Below are 16,814 nucleotides of genomic sequence, written 5' to 3'. Positions count from 1 at the left end.
CTAAGGAAGTGATTTCAATGAAAACAAAGTGAGGACCGGCCAAAATGTCCTCACTCTGTAAAAATGACCTATCTTTGTTGGTTAAAAACCCTCACTGGTCCTCAGTATGCTGCAAGTACAAGAACACACACACACAGACAGATTCACTCATTCATCAGTCACAGATAGAATCATCCGTTCACTGGATGAACTCCAGCTCTTCTATACACTCTGATCATGTGACTGTGAAGCAGCTGATGAACTGAACTGAAGGTTATTAATAACACACACACAGACACACACACACACAGACACACACACACACGCAGACACACGCACACACGCAGACACACACGCACACACGCACACACACACACACACACACACACACACACACACACACATGTTCTCACACCACACACACACTCACAGGTCTTAATTTCTCTCATGCTTAATTAACCCATCTATCTCCATGGATCTGTAGACCCATTACCCAGAACACCCCACACCATCAAGCCGCCGCCCTCCTCCCACACACACCCCCACACACACACACACACACACACGTCTCTGTTAATAAGGCTGTGACATTAACGATGAAGACTCCTGCAGAGACACACTACATTATGACTGACACTCCCACAGGCCCCGCCCACAGGCCCCGCCCACACTCACCCTCTGATCCATAAACACAGAGGGGTGGAGCTTAATTTGATGACCTCACAGTGAGTTTCTGTTCTGTCTGTGTGTGACACTGACACACACAGACACACACAGACACACACACACACACACACACACACACACACACACACAGACAGACACACACACACACAGACACACACAGACACACACACACAGCAGCAGGTCAGTGTAAGGAGACGTGGACATGAAGGACAAACTAAAGACAGAGATAAATCTGCTGCTGTTTGTGTCCTGAACATTCATCAGGTCACAGACTCACTTCACCACTTCATCACTTCACAGATGATTAACCTGGTTCATTTGTTACTAAAGCTGATAACTAACTAACTAACTAAGTAAGTAAGTAACTAAGTAACAGTGTAGAGGACAGTCAGTGACAGTGAGACAGTGTGAACGTGTTATTAAACAAAGACTGGACTGACTTTGACTTTAAAGACACTGAGGACGTGAGAGACATGATGGTGATGAGAGGATGAACATATGAACACATGAACACATGAATGAGTGAATGTTTGTTCTTCTGTTTCTGTTTATGGATCAAAGGAAACTGAGAGCACAGAGGATAAACATAGATTTAGATTCTGACAACTCTTCATCATCTTCATCATCATCATCATCACCATCATCATCTTCATCTTCATCATCTTCATCATCTTCATCATCATCATCACCATCATCTTCTTCATCATCATCTTCATCATCTTCATCATCATCATCATCTTCATCATCATCATCATCATCTTCATCATCATCATCTTCATCATCTTCATCATCATCATCTTCATCATCTTCATCATCATCATCATCACCATCATCATCATCACCATCATCTTCTTCATCATCATCACCATCATCATCATCATCATCACCATCATCATCATCATCACCATCATCACCATCATCATCATCATCTTCATCACCATCACCATCACCATCATCATCTTCATCATCATCACCATCATCATCATCATCTTCTTCATCATCTTCATCTTCATCATCATCACCATCATCATCACCATCATCTTCTTCATCATCATCACCATCATCATCATCATCATCATCATCATCATCATCATCTTCCTCTCACTCAGACTAAACAAAGTCTCATCACTAACTTTAACCACAGTTCTAATCTAAGTCTTCATCAGTTCATCAGGACTGAGGTTCTGATCTCAATGAGGACGACTGGTCCTTACAAGGTCAGTGTTTATGACACACACACACACACGCACACAGTATTTATAACCCTGAGGAGCTCAGGATGGAGACGTGGAGAGAATATCTGACGTGTGTGTGTGTGTGTGTGTGTGTGTGTGTGTGTGTGTGTGATGGCACACAGAGGACAGTGACAGTTGTAGAATACTAACATCAGTCTGATGAGAGTTTCTCTGGAGAAGACAAGTGATAATAAAAATATATGTCAGTGTTGAATATAAACAATGATAAACATATACATATATACGTATATACATATATACATATATATATATGTATATACGTATATATGTATAACATCATAAACAACTGTGTGACGTATGATGTCTACTAAACGTCTGTTCCTCCTGATGCATCTGAAGATAATCAACAATAATAATAATAATGATCAGCTGATGTCGACGCCGTCTTCTTCAGTGTATAAGAATATAAAATATAAAACATGAACTCTAAAATGATGCTCAGTGAGTGTGAGGATGAGTTTGGTGCAGTGACGCTGGTGTGAAATCAAATCCCATCACAGGTTTACACTGAGCTGCAAATCTTTCAAGATGTTTCCTTTATTAAAAATGACTTCACACACACACACACACAGAGACACACACACACACAGGACATGTGTGTGTGTCTCAGGATAAAAAGGCTTCAGGCTACATTTGTAATTTTTTGATATCAAAACAGAAAGTAATAAATAAAAAGCTCCATCGGCCTCAGCTGCTGTGAGATTATGACGAATGACAGCAAACTAAACCCTGCACAACAACTGGAAACACACACACACACACACACACACACACACACACACACACACACACACACACACACACACACACACACACAGTTTTTTCTCCTCAGGCAGAAAAATAAGCTGAAACTTTCCTCTAACTTCATGAGTTCTATTATTCTAACGCTGTTATTTGACGTCTGTGTTCTGTCCTCAGAGGACGAGGACAACGTCGTGTCCTCCAGACGATGATGTGAGAGGGTGAGAGAGGTTTAGTTTACACTGAGACACCAGGGAGTGCTTTATATATATATATAATTATAGATATAAAATAACATATAAATATAATTATATATATAGAGTATATATATATAATTTTATATAATTATACATATATAATTATAGTCCTGATCCTGTCCTGACTTTAATCAGAGCTCAATCTAATTATAGTTATTAGTGAAAGTGATTGTGTCACATGACCTGACTGTAATTCTATTATTATATAAAATAAATGATATTACAGCACAGATTACACACACGCACACACACACACACACGCACACACACGCACACACACGCACACACACACACTCTCCCCCTCATATTTATTTCATAGCTGACAGACTTGAGGGTCCTCAGCCCTGAAGGCGAATGAAAGGCTGAATTTCCACATGCATTATTCTCACGTCGAGTCACCGCGGGGCTTGTTACAGCCCGCGATGCCCTGCGGCGCCTGATGACACGGCTGATGCATGCTGGGAACAGGAGAAAAAAAATAAAAATCCACAGAGAACAATGTTCATATTCAGTGTGTTCAGAGATGTGTGATGGCATGGTTTTACGAACATGAACGTACATGAACGTACATGAACGTACAAGAACGTACATGAACGTGAACGTACATGAACATACATGAACGTACATGAACATGAACATGAACATACATGAACATGAACGTACAGTACATGAACATGAATGTACCGTACATGAACACGAATGTACAGTACATTACCGTACATGAACAGTACATGAACGTACATGAACATGACCATACATGAACGTACATGAGCATGAACGTACATGAGCATGAACGTACATAAACGTACAGTACATGAACATGAATGTACATGAACCTGAACATACGTGAGCATGAACGTACGTGAACATGAAAGTATGTGAACATGAACGTACGTGAACATGAAAGTACGTGAGCATGAACGTACGTGAGCATGAACGTACGTGAGCATGAAAGTACGTGAGCATGAACGTACGTGAGCATGAACCTACGTGAGCATGAACGTACGTGAACATGAACCTACGTGAACATGAACCTACGTGAGCATGAACATACGTGAGCATGAACGTACGTGAACATGAAAGTACGTGAGCATGAACGTACGTGAGCATGAACGTACGTGAGCATGAAAGTACGTGAGCATGAACGTACGTGAGCATGAACCTACGTGAGCATGAACGTACGTGAACATGAACGTACGTGAACATGAACCTACGTGAACATGAACCTACGTGAGCATGAACATACGTGAGCATGAACGTACGTGAACATGAACGTGTGTGATCGTCTCAGTTCACGTTCGTCTCTTTAAAAGCTGCAGTATGTAACTTGTGCTGTTAATTTTCTGCCTCATGAACAGAAACATTGTCACATGATTTGTTTCTTTCATCTGAAAACACACTCTGTCAGACGTGACTGAGGGAGCGCTGGTGTGTATACAGCAGCAGAGCAGGGGCGGGTGGAGACACCCACCGTTTCCTGTGTGCAGTCGTCTCACTTTACTCACACAGTGTGAGATCTAGATCGATGTAAAGATTTCATGAATCGTGTGAACTCAGCGTGTCTCTGCTGATGATACACACACACACACACACAGACACACACACACACACACACCCCCACACCCTCCAGTAACCATGGCAACACATCACTCACTTTGTGATACACTATTTAAATTCACACTGTGATCAAACATCAAAGTGTGAGTGTCTCCAGCAGGGGTCACTGCAGGGAGCACTGTATCTATTATATAGCTGCTGACCCACTTACACACACACACACAAAGATCTGAGCCAATCACAGCGCCTCGTCCTCAGACACTGACAGATGATACAGTCTGCTGGCCTGTGTGAGGCGCTAATGAGCCTCTTTAATCACTGAGCAGGAGAGAGGAGGAAGACTTTGACCGTAACACCAGCAACAGGAAGTGACTTTAGTGTTTAAAGTTGTTCTGAATCTGTTGTTGTTATGGGAGAAGTGGGCGGAGTCACAGTGCTGTATATATATGTGTGTATTTATATGTTCAGGTTTTATAACATTTACAAAGTCCACCAAACCTCATCGGGTAAACCAGTGATTTTAGCTCACAGGGACACAGGAGCTGCTGGTCCTCTGCTGCCTCGTGTGGTCACTTTGTGTCACTGAGTTAAGTCTAAACTCAATATTTTAAAAGCCGAATTCACTTTGGTGTGGGAGAGTGAGTGACTTTGGTGTGGGAGAGTGAGTGACTTTGGTGTGGGAGAGTGAGTGACTTTGGTGTGAGAGAGTGAGTGACTTTGGTGTGAGAGAGTGAGTGACTTTGTGTGAGAGTGAGTGACTGTGTGAGAGTGAGTGACTTTGGTGTGGGAGAGTGAGTGACTTTGGTGTGAGAGAGTGAGTGACTTTGGTGTGGGAGAGTGAGTGACTTTGGTGTGAGAGAGTGAGTGACTTTGTGTGAGAGTGAGTGACTTTGGTGTGGGAGAGTGAGTGACTTTGGTGTGGGAGAGTGAGTGACTTTGGTGTGGGAGAGTGAGTGACTTTGGTGTGAGAGAGTGAGTGACTTTGGTGTGGGAGAGTGAGTGACTTTGGTGTGAGAGAGTGAGTGACTTTGTGTGAGAGTGAGTGACTTTGGTGTGGGAGAGTGAGTGACTTTGGTGTGGGAGAGTGAGTGACTTTGGTGTGGGAGAGTGAGTGACTTTGGTGTGGGAGAGTGAGTGACTTTGGTGTGAGAGAGTGAGTGACTTTGTTGTGGGAGAGTGAGTGACTTTGGTGTGGGAGAGTGAGTGACTTTGGTGTGGGAGAGTGAGTGACTTTGGTGTGGGAGAGTGAGTGACTTTGGTGTGGGAGAGTGAGTGACTTTGGTGTGGGAGAGTGAGTGACTTTGGTGTGAGAGAGTGAGTGACTTTGTGTGAGAGTGAGTGACTTTGGTGTGGGAGAGTGAGTGACTTTGGTGTGGGAGAGTGAGTGACTTTGGTGTGGGAGAGTGAGTGACTTTGGTGTGAGAGAGTGAGTGACTTTGGTGTGGGAGAGTGAGTGACTTTGGTGTGGGAGAGTGAGTGACTTTGGTGTGGGAGAGTGAGTGACTTTGGTGTGGGAGAGTGAGTGGTTTAGTTTAACACTGAGATAAAGACGTGATCATGTGACGTCACAATTCTTTTGTAAAGTGACTAAAATGACCTGTGTCTGTATTCCAGCAGCAGGGGGCGCTCACAGCACAGTGAGTTCTGACTGTCAAACATAAACATCATCATGTGACTGTAAACATCAGAATATTGGACTAAATGTTACTTTATTTGAGTTTATTTTTGACTAAATGTGACTTTATTTGCAAACAAACCAGCACAGAGAATAGAAGGTAATGTAATAACTGTGTGACTGTGTTTTCACCTGCAGCAGCTTCAGCTTCAGCTTCAGTGAAATGATGATAAAAATAAAAATGATAAAATGATAAAAGCCTCAGTATTTATTAGTGAGATGATCTTCAGTAGAATGTGACTCAGAGAGAGAGAGAGAGACTCCTGCTGAGCTCTCACACACACACACACAGAACCATTAATCTTGTGTTCACAGAGGTGTCACACACACACACACACACACACACACACACACACACACACACACACACACACACACACACACACACACACACACACACACACACACACACACACACACACACACACAGACACACACACAGACACACACACAAAATAAGGAAACTAAACCTGAGAGCAGAAAACGCTCTGAAACCGGAAAAACTGCAGCAATTATAGAATGTGTGTGTGTGTGTGTGTGTGGTCTGTGGACACAGACTCAGTCGTTTAATGACTTCATTGATCAGACGTGGATTTTAGGTCAGAGTTTTAACAAGCGATCAATCACAGGAGGAGTGTTTGATTTGCTTACCTTTACAGTCCAGCAGGAGGAGCAGCAGGAGCAGGAGGATCAGGAGGAGGAGGAGGAGGAGCAGGAATAAAGCGAGAAAAGAAAGAGAGAAAATCTTTAGTTAGAAAGAAAAATATTAACAATTATATACGTTTAAAAGAGACCAGGACCAAGACCTGCAACAAGACCAAGACCAGGACTGAGACCAAGACCAGCACCAGCCTCACAGCTCACTCAAAACACAAGCACCACATCATTTAGGGAAAAAATGATACTGATGTCAAGGTCAGAATGATCGTCTGCAGCAAGAGGTGGTCAACACACACACACACGCACGCACGCTCGCACGCACACACGCACACGCACACGCACACACACACGCACACACACACACACACACACACACACACACACACACACACACACACACACACACTCACTCACTCACTCAGGCATGAAACCAAACTGAAGTGCAGATGGCAGCACAATCATTTTCACCAGGCTGTAAATGGACAGTGCTGGACAGTGTGTGTGTGTGTGTGTGTGTGTGCATGTGGGTGTGTGTGTGTGTGAGGCAGGCAGGGTAATTGGCAGAGCTGCTGCTGCATTGTTACCGTGGAAACATTCAGAATAATTATATCTGTGAGACGAGACTCAGTGTTTGTGAGAAGGACTTTTTATAGAAACTGTGACTTTAATCATACGGAGGCTGATCTGTGACACCCTAACACACACATGTTAGCATACACATGTTAGCATACACATGTTAACACACACATGTTAGCATACACATGTTAGCATACACATGTTAACACACACACGTGTTAACACACACACATTAACACACACACATGTTAGCATACACATGTTAACACACACACGTGTTAACACACACATGTTAACACACACACATTAACACACACACGTTAGCATACACATGTTAACACACACACATGTTAGCATACACATGTTAACACACACGTTAACACACACGTGTTAACACACACACGTTAGCATACACATGTTAGCATACACATGTTAAGACACACACGTTAGCATACACATGTTAACACACACACGTGTTAACACACACACATGTTAGCATACACGTTAACACACACACGTGTTAACACACACATGTTAGCACACACGTTAGCATACACATGTTAAGACACACACATGTTAAGACACACATGTTAGCATACAAATGTTAACACACACACACGTTAGCATACACACGTTAACACACACACACGTTAGCACGTGTGTGAGGTCATGTCACAGATTTGTTTGTAAACATACAAACGTGAAATAAATAAAGATGGAGATGTTTCAGAGGACTGAACCTTTTTATGACTACTGCAGTGTGTGTGTGTGTGTGTGTGTGTGTTTGTGAGGAGGCGAGGAGGAGGGGGCGGGGCCACAGCTCTGCTCTGTTGGCAGACTCGCTCGCTGCTGTGGCGGGAAAACACGACAGCCGTCACTCAAACTGATCAGAAATGATGTGGCGTCTGTTCAAGCCCCGCCCACTGCTCCTCCTCCTCCTGTGGCAGCAGCAGGTTTGACTTCCTGCCAGAGTCTCTGTGGGAGGAGTTTCCACTGCACAGCAACGCTTTCATTTATTCTGTTCACTGTGAACAGGACGACTGAAGACGAGAGGACAGAGACACAGGTAGATGAAGAGCTCGTTGACCTCTGTGACCTCTGTGACCTCAGCCTCTCAACACCTTCTTCACTCTGACAACACAAGCTTTAACATCCACCTGACCTTTGACCTCTGAAACTGTTTGTGTCTCTGCGTCACAGCGTCCTCCTGTCCAACAGTCATCACACACACCTGAACGCCTCACAGTCTGTGTTAAAGGTCACATAGAGTGGTCCTGTTGCACATATATGTGAGTTATGGAGGTCTACTTACATATATTAAGTTGTTTTTATGGTCAAAATCCTCCTAGTTGATGTAAACGAGCTGATTGAAATCTGTCCTTTTCGAAGCGCTTGTCAGTCGCGCTATTTTTAGCCATAAATCTCGCCCGAGAAGACAGAGTGTGTTGTGATTGGCCAGCCAGCGTAGAGCCTTCCCACCTGTGTTGTGATTGGCCAGGTATCTGGAAGTGACATAATCTATCACGTCAGCCCTCAGAAGCGCAGCTCCCCCCTCTGGAACGGTGGATGCACTGCTACTCATTATCAAAACATTGTTTTAACAGTGTTTAAAAATAGCTTCTTCACGACTCCCCGCCTCAGTCCCTTTATGACTTTAAACCGGAGTCAGACCCAGAGTCAGAAGACACTGTTGCTCGTGAAACACCTCCACAACGGACGTTATTCTTCTTCTGCGGTTCAATGTACGCAACCGGATGTGCCCGGATCACGCCCGGAGCAGGACGATCGGTTGTTCAGGAGAACCGCTGCTTACGTAACGTTAACGGGATTTTCAGTGATCTCGTTGAGCCTGAGATTACAATAAAACACAACTTTCTCAGCAATGGCTGAACTGTTTGTTGAGAACCGTCAGGGCTTCATAAACAAGGTAATGACGCAGATACACACTAAAAAAAACAGCGATAATAGGAACTTCAGGTCTAGTTCCGCTTTAACTCACTGTGACGAGTGTGTGTGTGTGTGTGTTCTCAGGACCCTGAAGGCAGCGCTGACCTGTGTCAAAGTGCATCAGGGCAAATGGATAATTTCAAGAAATTCAAAAATTCATTAAAATTATTCCTTAAGAGGTTTGCAAATATTTTCAACAGATCCTTGTTCAGGGCGATGCCGACTATTATGATGGTAAATTTCAAGTCATTCCGAGATACTTTTTGTTTTCGAGAAGAAAGTCAGCTCACCTCCCTGCTCCACACAGCACAGCTGCTGCTGATGAGCCACTGTCTGCCTGGTGTAGGATGATAAATCTGTGAAAATCATGGATGCACATCATCAGGTCAGGCTCAACCCAAATCCAAAGTCTTAGGGCAATCTGACTAACGGTCAGTGAGATGTGTCACAGACAGTCTCACAGACACAACCTGCTTTAACAGGTTCAATTGTTTTCGGAAACTGTTTTAAATAAAGTTTAATCAAAGCATTGACAGTGAGTCAACCTGTCCTCAGGCTCCGCCCACCGCCTGCTGTTGTGAACGTTAGCGTTAATCGCAGCGTCTTTGTTCTTCAGTCAAAGACCTCCTGTGGTGCATTCTGGGTAACACTCTGCGCTAATAGCAGCTAATTGCTCGGCACGCGGTCCTCCACTCAGCGGGCTGCGTTCGCCGCGGGAGGCGATTTAGACGCGTTGCACGCGGAGCGGCGTCCGCAGCAGAGCGGCGTTCACGAGGAGCGAGGGGGAAATTAAAGCTCCGTGTGCGAGACCACGCTGAGCTGAGGACGGAGCTGCGTTCAACGCCGCGTTAAACTCTTCAATGTGCTGTAAACTCAGCCAAGGTGAACGCTGCGTTCAGGAGTCACAAACAGAGCTGAGGTCAGCACTAACACCTGCAGGCTGCGTTCAACAAGAGTCAGTCAAAGTGTTGCTGAGTGTTCACATCAGGGAAGGAAAGGTCACCTGAGGTAGTGTGTGTGTGTGTGTGTGTGTGTGTGTGTGTGTGTGTGTGTGTGTGTGAGAGCAGTTCGGGGTGCGTTCGAGGAGCTGAATCTAATTAATGACAGCACAGATAAAGCGAGGGCACGTTCAGCGACAGCAGCTGGTAAATGCTGTAAAATCAGCCAAGAAGAACGGATGCTGCGTTCAAGGGACAGGTGGTAAACGTTGTAAAACTGCAAACCCGGAGGCTTCACAAGCAGAAGAGACGCCACGACCCGTTTGTCACAAACAACCTGCGTTCAACAACACAAAGTTTATAAGTGAGCTGCGTTCAAAGACCTGGAACACACACACGACGACAACAACGAGACGGACGCGTTTAAGACGGTTTCAACATGACCAAAGATGTGAGGCTTCAGTCAACACACACACACACAGCAGAGAGAGAGAGTCACTCTCTCTCGCCCAAAGAATGACGTTCACCGACTGAAACGATTTACGATTCAACGCTGTTTTTTCACCCCGACAGATTTATGAGTTCATGTCTGAGTGTGACACACACACACACACACACACACACACACACACACACACACACACTTTGACGTGCAGAGGAAATTGACTCTTTTATCTGATGTCTGACTCTCAGCAGAGTCAATGAACGCACCAGAGCGTAGAATCATGTGTGTGTGTGTGTGTGTGTGTGTGTGTGTGTGTGTCATTCCTTTGTTTCTCATCATCATGTCATTCGTCTCATGTGATTTTCCAACAGCCAATCAGAGACGTCGTCATTACAGAAGTTATTTTCAGCAGCAACAACAAAGTAAACAAAGTCTGTTTGTTGTTTCCTGTCAAGATCTAAACTGACTTAAAGACTTTACTGTCACCAAATAATTATAAATACATGACTTAAAAAAACACAGGAAACTGGAGTTAGTAAACCACTCACTCTCCCACACCAAAGTCACTCACTCTCACACACCAATGTCCACTCACTCTCCCACACCAAAGTCACTCACTCTCCCACACCAAAGTCACTCACTCTCCCACACCTAAGTCACTCACTCTCACACACCAATGTCCACTCACTCTCCCACACCAAAGTCACTCACTCTCCCACACCAAAGTCACTCACTCTCTCACACCAAAGTCACTCACTCTCTCACACCAAAGTCACTCACTCTCCCACACCATAGTCACTCACTCTCTCACACCAAAGTCACTCACTCTCTCACACCAAAGTCACTCACTCTCACACACCAAAGTCACTCACTCTCCCACACCAAAGTCACTCACTCACTCTCCCACACCAAAGTCACTCACTCTCTCACACCAAAGTCACTCACTCTCTCACACCAAAGTCACTCACTCTGCCACACCAAAGTCATTCACTCACCCACACCAAAGTCACTCACTCTCCCACACCAAAGTCACTCACTCTCCCACACCAAAGTCACTCACTCTCCCAATGACTGATTTTAGTGAATTCAGCTTTAAAAATATTGACTAAAATTGACTTTAGACTTAACTCAGTGACACAAAGTGACCACACGAGGCAGCAGAGGACCAGCAGCTCCTGTGTCCCTGTGAGCTAAAATCACTGGTTTACTCTATGGACCTCGGTGTGGGAGAGTGAGTGGAGAGGATTATTCTAGAAACCTTGTACAAAAAATAAAAACAGCATCTGAGTCCAGAGGGGGCGGAGTTTATCTGTCCCCCTTCCCCAGGTGCATTGTGGGAACGGCGTGCTCCCAGAGCAAACACAGTCAGGACTGTGTTTGCTCTGAGGCTAAACAGCAGAGATTAAACACACTGTTTGTTTGCTCCTCTCTCTCTCTCTCTCTCTTTGTCCTCTCTCTCTCTCTCTCCTCTCTCTTTATCCTCACTTATTTTTCTAGACATTTGAACGTCGGCGACCTTTGACCCCTGAACACAAACATTCACTGTGGCGCCGCAGCAGCAGCTCATGAAGAAGACGAGAGGTTCAGCTCAGAGAGAGTCCACAGAGACCAGGTGTGTGTGTGTGTGTGTGTGTGTGTGTGTGTGTGTGTGTGTGTGTGTGTGAGTGTGTGTGTGTGTGTGTGTGTGTGTGTGTGTGTGTGTGAAGTCTCTACATAATGGATGAATCCGCTGTAGCCAGCAGAACAGGCCAAGCTGAGCTCATTTCAAATGCCTCCAACGCTGCTATTTATACAAGAAAAGAGGAGGAGGAGGAGGGAGGTGCCACCACCTCACCACAGTCTGAACACCACCCAGGACCATGTTTCTCTCTTTAATATAAACACAAACACCAGCTTTTATGACAAAAATCCACCCACACCAAAGTCACTCACTCTCCCACACCAAAGTCCATAGAGAAAACCAGTGATTTTAGCTCACAGGGACACAGGAGCTGCTGGTCCTCTGCTGCCTCGTGTGGTCACTTTGTGTCACTGAGTTAAGTCTAAATTAGCCTCCTCTACTTTCTCTTCAATCTCTTTAACCTCATCTCCTCTTGTCTATCTCGTCTCCTCTCCTCTATCTCGTCTCCTCTTGTCTCCTCTCCTCTATCTCGTCTCCTCTTGTCTCCTCTCCTCTATCTCGTCTCCTCTTGTCTCCTCTCCTCTATCTCGTCTCCTCTCCTCTATATCGTCTCCTCGTCTCCTCTCCTCTATCTCGTCTCCTCTTGTCTCCTCTTGTCTCCTCTCCTCTCCTCGTCTCCTCTTGTCTCCTCTCCTCTATCTCGTCTCCTCTCCTCTTGTCTCCTCTCCTCTCCTCGTCTCCTCTTGTCTCCTCTCCTCTATCTCGTCTCCTCTTGTCTCCTCTCCTCTCCTCGTCTCCTCTTGTCTCCTCTCCTCTATCTCGTCTCCTCTTGTCTCCTCTCCTCTATTTCGTCTCCTCTCTTCTCCTCTCCTCTCCTCTCTTGTCTCCTCTCCTCTCGTCTCCTCTCTTGTCTCCTCTCCTCTCGTCTCCTCTCTTGTCTCCTCTCCTCTCCTCTCGTCTCCTCGTCTCCTCTGAGGACAGTAAACAGTGAAGCTCAGATGTTCAGTCTTTTGTCTCCTCAGTGTTTGATAAAGTCACCTTCAGAGAACGTTACTTTAATGTCTCTGTTCTTCTACATTCTATTAAACTGACACACACACACACACACACACACACACACACACACACACACACACACACACACACACACACACACACACACACACACACACACACACACACACACCCACACACACACACACTCACACACTCACACACACACAAACAAAGTTTCACTCGGTGTAAGTGAGTCAATGACTTCAGACTTGTTGTCCAGATGCATTGTGGGAGATGGATGAAACGTCTCAGTGAAGCACAAGTCGATCAGGTGATCGTGAGTCACCTGCAGAGACAGGCAGGGGGCGCTGTCACTGCTGCTGCAGGCCACACCCACAGCACTGCTGCAGGCCACACCCACAGCACCTCTGCAGGCCACACCCACAGCACCCATGCAGGCCACACCCACAGCACCTCTGCAGGCCACACCCACAGCACCTCTGCAGGCCACACCCACAGCACCCATGCAGGCCACACCCACAGCACCGCCGCAGGCCACACCCACTGCACCCCTGCAGGCCACACCCACAGCACCGCCGCAGGCCACACCCACAGCACCCATGCAGGCCACACCCACAGCACCGCCGCAGGCCACACCCACAGCACCCATGCAGGCCACACCCACAGCACCGCTGTTATTCACCTGCAGAGATAAGCTTTAAAACACAGATTAAAGATAAACTAAATCCAGTTTGAGACAAAGACAAACATTAATGATGTTTATTCTTGTCTATATTAATATGATTGTTTAAACATGAGTGGGCGATAAAGAGATAAAGACTGTGAACTCTGTTTAACACAAAGAAAGAGATTAATGAGGATTAAATGAGTTTGAACTGAACACAGACTGGAATCACTCTCCCACACCAAAGTCACTCACTCTCTCACACCAAAGTCACTCACTCTCACACACCAAAGTCACTCACTCTCTCACACCAAAGTCACTCACTCTCCCACACCAAAGTCACTCACTCTCCCACACCAAAGTCACTCACTCTCCCACACCAAAGTCACTCACTCTCCCACACCAAAGTCACTCAATCTCCCACACCAAAGTCACTCACTCTCCCACACCAAAGTCACTCACTCTCACACACCAAAGTCACTCAATCTCCCACACCAAAGTCACTCACTCTCCCACACCAAAGTCACTCACTCTCCCACACCAAAGTCACTCACTCTCCCACACCAAAGTGACCACACGAGGCAGCAGAGGACCAGCAGCTCCTGTGTCCCTGTGAGCTAAAACCACTGGTTTTCTCAGTGGACTTTGGTGTGGGAGAGTGAGTGACTTTGGTGTGGGAGAGTGAGTGACTTTGGTGTGGGAGAGTGAGTGACTTTGGTGTGGGAGAGTTTTCAGGTTTAGAGGTTTACAAACTTCAGTTTACATAAGTAAAATGATTCATTCAGAGTGTTTAATGAAAATGATTGTCAGTGACAAACAGAATCTTTTGTTGTGTTGTCATTAATCCTCTGTCTCTCTCTCTCTGGTCAACAGGGATTATAATCAGGATTAAACTGAGCGTTCAGAGTCCAGCAGCATCAGCAGCAGGTTGGCAGCACAACTCTAACCTGTGCCAGGCCAATTAGACCTCAGGACTCAGTGTGTGTGTGTGTGTGTGTGTTTAATTACACAGTAAAATGATCCTGAAGCTCCCTAAAGAGACTCAGAGTCGTCGAACCACGAGTCGCTCACGAGCAATTTATCCCTGACAAGAAGAGGAGGAGCTGAGGGGGAGGAGCTGAGGAGGAGGAGCTGAGGGGGAGGAGCTGAGGAGGAGGAGCTGAGGGGGAGGAGCTGAGGAGGAGGAGCTGAGGGGGAGGAGCTGAGGAGTTGCTGATTCTCCATTTACATTTAATGGGTAAAGATGTGACCAAGGACACGTTACACATTTGTTTTATCTACTTAACCTTTATTTAACTGGCTCTTCCTACTGACATTAATGTCTTTGTTCAGGAGAGCGTGACTGATGGAACTGTGGTGTTTCCACACCTGCACTTCCCACTATGACCAACAGGGGCCGACAGAGGCTTGAACAGGGTGAAGTCAGAGTCGACAGACTTTATTAACCACTCACTCTCCCACACCAAAGTCCAGAGAGAAAACCAGTAATTTTAGCTCACAGACTTTGGTGTGTGAGAGTGAGTGACTTTGGTGTGTGAGAGTGAGTGAGTTTGGTGTGTGAGAGTGAGTGACTTTGGTGTGGGAGAGTGAGTGACTTTGGTGCGGGAGAGTGAGTGACTTTGGTGTGGGAGAGTGAGTGACTTTGGTGTGAGAGAGTGAGTAACTTTGGTATCGCAGAGTGAGTGACTTTGGTGTGAGAGAGTGAGTAACTTGGGTGTAGGAGAGTGAGTGAGTGACTTTGGTGAGTGAGAGTGAGTGACTTTGGTGTGGGAGAGTGAGTGACTTTGGTGTGGGAGAGTGAGTGACTTTGGTGTGGGAGAGTGAGTGACTTTGGTGTGGGAGAGTGAGTGACTTTGGTGTGGGAGAGTCTTTCTTCCTCTCCATGCTAATTTGCTTCATCTCATCACATGTGATGTTAATGTGTGTGTGTGTGTGTGCGTGTTTGTGAGTGTGTGTGTTTGTGCGTGTGCGTGTGAGTGTGTGTGTGTGTGCACGTGTGAGGGGGTGAGTGTGTGAGTGCGTGTGTGCGTGTGTGCGTGTGCACGTTTGAGTGTGCGTGTGCGTGTGCGTGCGTGTGTGAACAGATGGAGATGTTTCCATGTGCACTAACATCAGAGATGCTTCACTCTGGTGATGGATGATGTTTGTGTTTCTACTGTTGATTAAAACAAAATGAGACAAATAGTGATTCAGTTTTTCAGAGGTTTTGATGATGAGGAGAAATCACCTTCATCATCTTCATCAGTTAAACTCCGCCCACACTCGTGTCCTCACAGTGGAACCATCTCCACTCATCATGTCTTTGTGTTAAATCTACAGAGTGACTCTGTCATGATCTAATCTGTCATGATCTAATCTGTCATGATCTAATCTGTCATGTTAATCTCACAAACCTCTGACTGCTCAGGAACAAAGTCTTCATCCAAACGTCTCATTCAGCCTGTGCTATGTGGATGCTGTCTCCATGGCAACCACAGCTGTCCATATCTCTCTGTCTATTTATCTGGTGAATCGCCCCACACTCGTTTCTTAAAGCCTTTCAGAATCCCAGCAGCAGCAGCAGCAGCAGTAACAGCAGCAGCAGCAGCAGCAGCAGTAACATCAGCAGTAGTGACATCAGCAGCAGCAGCAGCATCAGCAGTAACATCAGCAGCAGCAGCAGCAGCAGCAGTAACATCAGCAGTAGTAACATCAGCAGCAGCAGCAGTGAGTGCTGTCTCTCTGACTTTAGCGTCCACATTAAAGCTCCTAAGAAGATGGAATCTAAAGCAGAGCGAGCGTCAGGGCCGAGTCG

General features: G+C 45.8%; 1 protein-coding gene across 1 annotated transcript in view; it reads right to left on the bottom strand.

Annotated features, from left to right (window-relative positions):
• The window catches only part of LOC310939727 (glutamate receptor ionotropic, delta-1-like), a gene marked incomplete at both ends in the record, with an annotated part of 103,048 nt that overhangs the window by 29,155 nt on the left and 57,079 nt on the right, over positions 1-16,814 (bottom strand). The window lies entirely within an intron of this gene.

The sequence above is a fragment of the Microchirus variegatus genome (assembly GCF_963457635.1).
Source record: "Microchirus variegatus genome assembly, chromosome: 18".
NCBI classification, from domain to species: domain Eukaryota; kingdom Metazoa; phylum Chordata; class Actinopteri; order Pleuronectiformes; family Soleidae; genus Microchirus; species Microchirus variegatus.
This window is presented reverse-complemented; position numbering and strand designations above follow the sequence as displayed.